Here is a 9,962-nt window from a genome sequence, read left to right as displayed (position 1 = left end):
CATTATTACAGTTTGTCCTCCCTTCAAAACTCTTTTCTTGCTCAGCAATTCCTTTAAATACTTGATATGTGTAGGCATCTGCTGGAGAATCTCAAGAAAGGGAATATTGATATGGAGAGACTTAAATGTCTCTAAAAACCTTGAATAGGTTTTCCCTTTTTCACCTCCTCCTAACCTCTGAGGAAATGGTGCTTTTGGTTGGTATGTTTCCAGCATGCCTTTTTGCAGTTCCTTGGCTTGCTCAGTTTCACTTTCCTGCTTAGCTTCTTCCACACCTTCCTTCAAGATTTCTGGCTCCTGTTCTGAGGGTCTGATTCCTTCTTCTTCTGAGACTTCCTTCAATATGGTGATGGCCTTGCATTCTTCCCATCTCACTCCCTTTTGTTCCCCTTTAGGATTCTTTTCTGTGTCACTAGGGAACACTGCAGTTGATTTGGGGCCTGTTGAGATAGCTCTCCTACTTGAGACTCCATCCTCTTGAGTTTTTCACCATGGTTCCTTAAGGTAGATCTCACATCATCCCTAAAGCTTTTCAACTCACTTATGTCCTGACCCATGTTTGCCAGCATTCCTTCTATCCTGTTTAATTGATCTTGAAATTGTTGGTTCGGATTAGGTTGGGCAGGTTGATTATTTTGGCCATGATATGGTGGTTGGGAGTAAGTGTTTTGTGTGGCTTGGTATGATCTTTGGTTGGAGTTTTCGTATGTGGAATTGTTATGTTGGTTGGGGTTGTAAGGTTTGTGGTTTTGTGGTTGGGTTTGCTGGTTTCCCCACCCAAAGTTTGGGTGGTTTTTCCAGCCTGGGTTGTAAGTGTTGGAATGTGGATCATATGGTTGCCTTTGTTGATTTCCCACATAGTTGGCCTCTTCCCAATCACCTCCTTCAGTGCTTACCTCCTCTTGATCTTGTGTGTGTATTGCAGCCACTTGATTTGTTTCTAATTTCCTGGTGAGCTCTGCTAGTTGCTTGGCAAACACCTTGTTTTGGGCTAGAATTGTATCAACATGGTTCAGCTCCATGACTCCCTTAGTGTTGTGTCTCTCTGAAGCATAGTAGTACTCATTCTCAGCCACTGTCTCAATCACTTCAATGGCTTCTTCCACAGTCTTTTTCCTGTTCAATGAACCTCCTGATGAATGGTCTACAGCCTTCCTTGATTCATAAGAAAGTCCATCATAGAAAATATGCAATTGCACTCAGTCATGGAACATGTCTGGTGGGCATTTCCTTGTCAAATCCTTGAACCTCTCCCATACCTCGTAGAGAGTTTCATCATCTTGTTATCTAAAAGTCTGAACCTCAGATCGAAGCCTATTGACCTTTTGTGGGGGGTAAAAACGTGCCAGAAACTTGCTTTCCACCTCATCCCAGGTTGTTAGGCTCCCCCTTGGGAATGATTCCAGCCACTTAGCTGCCTTGTCCCTAAGTGAAAATGGGAACAAGAGCAGTTTATAGGCATCTTCCTGGACTCCATTGGACTTCACAGTGTCGCAAATTCTCAGGAATTTTGTGAGATGTTGGTTTGGATCTTCATTAGCACTCCCACCAAATGAACAATGATTCTCCACCAGTGATATTAGCTGTGGTTTGAGTTCAAAATTGTTGGCCTGAATGGGTGGTTTCTGAATGCTGCTACCACAATTCCCAGAGGTTGGGTTTATGTATGAACCAAGAACCCTCCTCTCGGGAATGGCATTGTTTCCATCAGCTCTCTCATGGTTGTGAACTTCTCTATCCATGTTGAGATCTAGAGCTTCCTCAAAATTGTCCTCAGATTCTCCTTCAGATTCTTCTTCTCCCAGTACTCTCTTCCCTCTTGCTTTCCTTCTAAGTTTATGAAGGGTCCTCTCTGGTTCGGTATATGGATGAGTTGATGTCTCTCCTCTCCTACCTGTCATACAAGAACACAGCACAGGCAACAAACAAGTGAAATACTCTTGGTTAATGGAAGAGTATGGTTAGAGCAGTTGAGGAATTAATTCAAATAGTTAGTGAGTCAGTGAGTTAGTTGCTTGAATTTAAAGGCATAAAGAAAGAAAGCAAGTAACAGAGTGCAGAAATTAAAATTCAACAAGTAACTTGAACTGAATTAACAAAACAAGAAAAATGCTCAATCTAGTTAACTTCCAATTTGAGAATTGTCAATCGAAAACCAATCCCCGGCAACGGCGCCATAAACTTGATTTTAGGAAATTGCACGATCGGCAAAAATTCCTTCCGGCAAGTGCACCGGTTATCGTCAAGTAAAAACTCACAATAGAGTAAGGTCGAATCCCACAAGGATTGGTTGAGTGAGCAATTCGGATTAGAAGTGTGTTCTAGTTGAGCGGAATCAAGATTTAGATGAGAATTGCGGAATGTAAAATTGGCGGGAAACGTAAATGGCAAGAAATTGAAATTGCGGAATCTTAAATTGCATGAATTAAAGAGCGAGAAGCTAAATTGCTGAAATTAAAAAGGGATTGGGGTGATTGCATGAATTTAATTGCAGAATGTAAAGAGAAAGTGGTAGATCAGAAATGGGGAATTCATTGGGTTTCAGGAGATATTGAGATCTCCGAATCAAAACATTTTTTTATCCCTTCCTCAACCAATGCGTTCATTGAATTTTGCTTGGCAATCTTATATGATTGGATCCCAATCCCTTGGCTCACCAATTCTCTCTAAAAACAAACAAATTCCCAATCCCTTGGTTTAAATGTTCATAAGAAGAGATGACGCTCGATCACTGATTATACCACACAGTTTCATGAACCACAATTTGGTAGGATTACATGTCACAATATCCATCCAAACCCCAATCCAATTCACTGTGAGAAAGCTTCTCTAGCATGAATCCTCCATTCCTTTCCCAAGGTTCCGAAGGATTCCAATTATGGATAGTTTCTTTCCCAAGACAACTAACCAATGGACTTAGATCGATAAGCTTTCTAACAAAAATTCAAGAGAAAAGATTGAAGAAGAAGATAAAAACTATTATTGATTCATTGAATTACAATAGAGCTCCCTAACCCAATGAAAGGGGGTTTAGTGAGTCATAGCTCTGAATTCAATTACAAAAAGTATGAAAACTAGAAAAATGATCCCCCGTCTCCTAACTAACTTAAATTCTATCCTATTTATACACTTTCTAAATTGAGCTTCTGTTGTGTTTCTTGGGCTTTGAGGCCTTTCCCTGATTTCCTTTTGCTTTGGGTTTATGATCCATAATCCTGATGAGGCTGCTGATCCAATTCTGTAACATTCATTGACCCAACTTAGTGATAATCAAGTAATGACACATGACTCAACAAATTGAAATTCCAGACTCATCAATTCTTCAGTCCCAATCCCATAAACCATGATATTCAATTGGGTTTCATACCAGAGCACGTTTAAGTTAATGTTTGTGCTCAAATGCTAACTTAAAACTGCAATATCTTTGGCCCAGAAACCTTTTCAAATAGTGGTGTTTAAGTTGCAGCTTAAGCTTAAACTGCAACTTAAACGCCAGACACTTCCAGTGATGCCTTTTGTGGAAGCACGTTTAAGTTCCAGTTTAAGCTTAAACTGGAACTTAAACGTTGGACACTCCAGGAGGTGGTATAACTCAAGCACGTTTAAGCTTCAGTTTAAGGTTAAACTGAAGCTTAAACGTGGAAATGGAAGAAAGCAACCCTGGAGGGTGGAATGGTCAAACACGTTTAAGCTCCAGTTTAAGCTTAAACTGGAGCTTAAACGTGGAAATGAAGAAAGCAACCCTGGAGGAGAATTTTGGTCGAACACGTTTAAGCTCCAGTTTAAGGTTAAACTAGAGCTTAAACGTGGAAATGGCTCCCTGGTGCATTTCTCATTTCTGGCGTTTAACTTCCAGTTTAAGGTTAAACTGGAGGTTAAACGCCACTTTCAGCTTTTCCTCAGCTTTCATGATTTTGGCGTTTAAGCTCCAGTTTAAGCTTAAACTGGAGCTTAAACGCCACTGATAGTTCCCAGCATTATATGGCTTGGCAGCTTAAGTTCCAGTTTAAGCTTAAACTGGAACTTAAACTACACATGTGATATTCAAGCTTCCTTTATTGATTTTGTTGCTTCCTTGCCTAGCCTCTTCTTCCCTGAAGTCATCCAAACAACTGCATCAAAGTCTTGCAAAATTTTATGAGAAATCTTCCATTCATAGCATTCAAGTAATATAACTAAAAACTCATGGAATTTGCATCAAAATCATACTGTTTGGATGGTTCATTGCTTTGTTATTCATTTAACCATTCTTGGTTACTTTAAGCTCAAGAAAATGCATAAAACAACTAAAACTAACAGAAAAATGCTAGTGAAACTAGCCTAAGATGCCTTGGCATCAGTGCGCGACTGCGCAGTGTGCGTCGCGTGCTAGGGTTATCTCATTTTTTTGAATCGACGCGCGCGCGCACCTTGCGCGTTCTCGTGCTTTGAGGAAAATGGAGATCCACGCGTGAGCGTACAACGCGCTTGAGCGTGGATGATCAAAATAGGCAAGGACGCGTGCGCGTACCATGCGCGCACGCGTGCTTGGAGTTGGGCTAGGGGCTTAGAGTTGGCCCAAGTCAGGCCTAACTCTTTGGAAAATGGCCTGGAGGTTGCGCTACTAGACCTGCGCGCACGCGGCATATACGCGTCCGCGTAGTTTTGGCAGATTATGCAACGGTGCGTGCGCGTACAGTGCGCGCACGCGTATATGGGATTGGGCCTGAGGCTTAGAGTGGGCTTGAGGCACGCCCAACTCTCGAGTCAGAAGCCTAGAGTGGTGGCAGCATGTAAGGGGCGCGCGCGGGGTGAGTGCGCGTGCGCGTACGTTGATAATCTTTGATAAGGCGCGCTAGCGCAATGCGTGCGCTCGCGTCTGTTCTTTCTTGGGCATATGAGCGTGCACGCGGCATGTACGCATCCGCGCGAGTTGAGTTGGGCCAGGGGCTTAAGGATGGCCCAGAGCTGGCTCAACTCTCTGTGGCTTGGCTCAAAAATTTGCAGCAGCGGATCGACGCGGACGTGGCAGGTGCGCGTCCGCGCGAACTTCCATGTTCTCATAATCGGCGCGCACGCACGTAGTGCGCGTCCGCGTGGGTTGCGTTGGGCTCAGGGCATGATGTTTGCCCAAGAGAGGCCCAACTCTCGGGTACGTGGGCGATGATGTATCAGCTAAGGGATGCGTGCGCGTACATGGTGCGCGCGCATCCACCCCCTTTTTTTTCAGAAAAATTTTGCTGGGTGCTCCCCATACTGTTCACAACTCTTTATTCAATCAACCATCATACAATTCACAAAAAATGCAATTTGATATTATTCATCTACTACTAAACACAACATACATGTGGCTAAGCTAACAATTAAGTTGTACAAACAAATTTGTATGAAACATCTACCTACAATGGCAACTCAAATCACTTAATAAGCAAATTTAAAAGAGAGTGGAAAGAGTTTACCATGGTGGGGTGTCTCCCACCTAGCACTTTTAGTTTAAGTCCTTAAGTTGGACATTTTGAGATGCTTGTTGTCATGGTGGTTTATGTTTGTACTCATCCTTGAATCTCCAAGGATCCATGCTCCTCAATTGGTTGACAGAATTTCCAACCGTCTTCATCAAGCTTGGGCAAAGTTCTATCCAAGATATGAGTCCCTATAGTTGGTCTTCACATAGCGAACCGGGATCCCATATCTTATCTTCACACCCGTCTGTTAGTTGAGTTCCATGATATTCCCGTACGGGTGGTTGACATAAGGGTGATCGACACATAGAATTCTCTTTATTCCACCAATGCTTCCTTCTAGACCCAGATACAGTGATTTCCATTCCATCCTCATTCCTATACCCTAGAGTCTTGGCCTTTATGATTTTTATATCGAATTTCCAACCACTACACAACTCTCTCTTATTCCTAACTCCACAAAGAGCTCTAAGTTGACCATCATTTTCAATTAAACCATATTCAAGTGAGAAAGTGAAGCTTAGGGATAAGAGTACCCACTTGAATGTTGTGATGGATGGTGCTTTGGGAAGGGAGACCTCCTCACACTTAGACAATGCAAGGTCTACTTCTTTAGGCTCTTCTTTGGTTGCTTCCACCTCTTCGCAAGCTTCTTCAATTTCAACATTTTCCCTTTTTCCACTTGGCTTGGTGTTGTCTTCAAGAACTTCATCTTGCCCAGTGGGAGGTGATTCAATTTGGGATAGGAATTCATTGATGAATGACTCCATCTCTTGATCAACCTCTTCATATTCTTCAATTTCAATATACACCATGCCATTTCCGTCTTCCTTGGGCGGTTGTGCGCACTTTTTTATAATTTCAACTTCATGTCCGATGGGAGAGGTTTCCATTGTAGAGAGAAATTCGTCCATGATTGAATCCATCTCTTGATAAGCTTCTTCCAAATCTCCAACGACGGTATGCCTTGGAGGTTGCGCACCCTCCTCAACATCGATATCAAGCTTTTTGGAAGGGTGCTCCATGATGCTACATTCCCATGGACTTTCAACATCTCCTAAATCTTCAACCACTTCTTCCTTTTCTTCAATGATCATAGGCTCCTCCAATTGTTCCAACACAAAATTTGATTCTCCCTTCTTTTCCACCGAATTTTCCAATTTCTCCTTCATGCTTTGCTCTTCTTTTGACTTTTCACATGTGGTCACGGAAGTACCTTGAGTGTTATAACATTGGTAGGCTAAAGAGTGCACTACCTTAGTCAAGTTGGTCACAAACTCAAGTGTATCTCGCTTCATGGCTTCTTGTCCTTGAAGTAACAAAGTGAGAGGATCGTCTATTGGGGCTTGTGGTGGGTAAGAAGGTTCATTATTTTGGAGAGAGGGTTCATAATAGGTAGGTGGTTCTTCTTGGTGAAATTGTGGAGGTGTTGTGCATCGAGGTGGTTTTTGGTAGTAGTGATCTTGGAATTTTGGTTCCATGTATGGCTCATATGGTTCGAAAGTTGGATGGTGTGGTGAATATGGATTGGGTTCGCATGGGAGCGTTTGGTGAAAATAGGCTTGTGAGTATGGTTGAGAGTTATGTTGAGGGTATGGTTCAAAGGCATATGGTGGTGGTTCTTGAAAGTCACAAGGTGATTCACCATAGCCATTGGATTGATATGCATCATAGAATGGCTCTTCTTCATAGTGCATTGGCGGAGGTTGTTGCCATGAAGATTGATCATATGCACATGGCTCCTTCCACCTTTGATTGTCCCATCCTTGATACACATCCTTATTGTAGCTCTCATTTCCTACAACATAGTTGGAACCAAACTCATAGCCAAAGTGAGAATTCATGGTGGAAAAGCAAAAATAAAACTAATAAAAACTAGAAAACAAGCAAAAAAACAAACTATTTACACTATTCACATATGTACAATAACCAATAACATAACACCATTGCAACTCCCCGGCAATGGCGCCATTTTGATGATTGAATTTTTGACGGTTTAGAATTTCACTTATGAAATCTCGTTGTAAAGTATAGTTTCTAAACCAAACAATAATCCTTTCATACAAAAAGTTGTTTGTCACTAGTACAAACCCCTAAAATTTATAAACCGAAGTATTTAAACCTCGGGTCGTTCTCCCTAGGAATTACAATAAAGTGTCTTGATATTGGTTGTGAGTTATTTTGGGGTTTTTTAAGATTATAGACAAGAATTGTAAATGGCAAGAGAAATAAACTAACAATAACAAAGCTCTTGGCAAGATATGAGAACTAGAAGTCCTATCCTAGTTATCCTTCTCAATTGTGATGAGAATTGTGTATTGCTCCCCTAGTAACCTCTAACCATGGAGGAAAGTCGAGTGGATGAATCAATTGATTCCTCAAGTCCTAATCAACTCCTAAAGGAAAGACTAGCTTTAGAGGCATTCAAATCAATTAGCAACTTCTAATTATCAAGCAACAAAGGAATTAGACAACTCAGTCACTATTACTCTACCTAGGCTAAGAGGGACAAAACCTACACTATATCTAGAAGACATTTCATCAAACATAGAGTGCAATACAAGTAAACATTATTAAATGCAAGAATTAAAGGAATCTATAACTACAAAACAAGAGATCAACAATAGAAAAGAACTAAACCTAATCCTAATTCTAGAGAGAAGTGAGAGCTTCTCTCTCTAAAACTCTAGACTAATCCTAAGTATGTTCTATATGCTTCCTACTTGATTATTGATTATGATGATGATGCCTTCCCCTTAATCCTTCATCCTTTTATTCCTTTTCCTTAGCAATTGGCGCCAAAAATGGGTTCAGAAACCCTCTCAAATCGCCAGGCACGTGTTGCATTAGTGAGGTCATGTGCCGTCATCGACGCGCGCGTGCACGGTACGCGTGCGCGTCCCTGGCTTGCTTCGCAATGTGCGCGCGAGCGCCTTATGCGCGTGCGCGTGCATGGCCTAGATCAATTCTTTAGCTTTTTGTGCTTCTCTCCACTTGCATGCTTCCTTCCTTGCTCCTTTGATCCGTGCCTAGCCTATTTCAATCCTGGAATTACTAGCAAACACATCAAGGCATCTTATGGAATCAAAGAGGAACTAGAATTCATCAAAATAAGGCTTAAAAAGCATGTTTTTACACTTAGGCACAAATACGGGAGAGATTACAAAACCATGCCAATTCATAGGTTAAATGCAAGAAAAGATTGTCAAAATACCCTAAATTCAATACAAGTTAAACCCTAAAAATGGGGTTTATCACCCCCAAACATTGAGAAAAGACGGAAAGGATAACCAATTCTCCAAGTTCTTGGAGATATTCAAGAAATTTTAAATCAACATACCCTTTGCTGAAGCATTGGAGCAGATGCCCCTCTATGCTAAGTTCTTGAAAGAACTTATGACCAAAAAGAGGAACTGGAGAATCAAGGAAACAGTGGTGCTAACGGAAGAGTGTAGTGCCATCATCCAACAAACTACCTTAAAAGTTAAAGGATCCTGGGAGCTTTCAAATCTCCTGTGTCATAGAGGACATCACTATTGAAAAAGCTTTGTGTGATTTGGGAGCCAGTATTAACTTGAGCAATCCAACTACACTAGAAAGGAAAAAAGAGGAGGAAAAAGCACCTAAGTTGGAGCTGAAAACACTACCCCCAAATCTCAAGTATGCTTACCTGGGAAGTAATGAAACCTATCCTGTGATCATCAATTCCACCTTAAGTGAGGAGCAAGAGAAGGAGGTTCTTGAAGTTCTAAAAAGGCATAAAGATGATATTGCGTGGACTCTTTCTGATCTGAAGGGAATAAGTCCCTCTATGTGCATGCACAAGATACTCCTGTAAGAAGATGCCAAGCCCTCTATTCAACTACAAAGAGGTTAAATCCAGCATTGAAGGAGGTAGTGCAAAAAAGAGATATTAAAGCTATGGCAGGCAAGGGTTATTTAGTCCATTTTAGACAGTCCTTGGGTAAGTTCGGTCCAGGTACCTAAGAAAGGAGGCATCACTGTGGTGCCTAATGAGAGGAACAAACTGATTCCCACAAGAACTGTCACTGATTGGCGAATGTGCATAAATTACAAGAAGCTTAATGATGCCACTAGGAATATCAATTCCCACTCCCTTTCATGGACCAATTGCTAGAAAGGCTTGCTAGGCATGAAAATTATTGCTCCTTGGATGGCTACTCAAGCTACAATCAGATTATAATTGATCCCAACGACCAAGAGAAGACATCCTTTACTTGCCCATATGGTGTTTTTGCATATAGACGCATGCCCTTTGAATTGTACAATCCACTAGCCACATTCCAAAGTTACATGTTATCTATCTTCTCAAACTTGATTGAAAAGGTTTTTCAGTCCTAATTGCTTACACCACCTAGCCTTGGTGCTAAAGAGATGCCAAGAGACTACCTAGTTTTAAACTAGAAAAAATGCCATTTTATGATAACTAAAGAGATAGTCCTTGGTCATAAAATCTCCAATAAAGACATAGAAGTTGATAGAACTAAGGTAGAGGTAATT

The 9,962-nt window shown here is 41.4% G+C and overlaps 1 non-coding gene across 1 annotated transcript; it reads left to right on the top strand.

The window, feature by feature from the left end:
* The first annotated feature begins 1,212 nt into the window (after positions 1 to 1,212).
* On the top strand, positions 1,213 to 1,316 carry LOC130964790 (small nucleolar RNA R71). Its single transcript, XR_009080863.1, has one exon. It is a non-coding gene; the product is annotated as a small nucleolar RNA R71 (small nucleolar RNA).
* Positions 1,317 to 9,962: the final 8,646 nt, after the last annotated feature.

The sequence above is a fragment of the Arachis stenosperma genome, chromosome 2, assembly GCF_014773155.1.
Source record: "Arachis stenosperma cultivar V10309 chromosome 2, arast.V10309.gnm1.PFL2, whole genome shotgun sequence".
In the NCBI taxonomy this organism is placed as follows: Eukaryota; Viridiplantae; Streptophyta; class Magnoliopsida; order Fabales; family Fabaceae; genus Arachis; species Arachis stenosperma.
The sequence above is the reverse complement of the archived record's forward strand: the minus strand, read 5'-3'. Positions and strand labels throughout refer to the sequence as shown.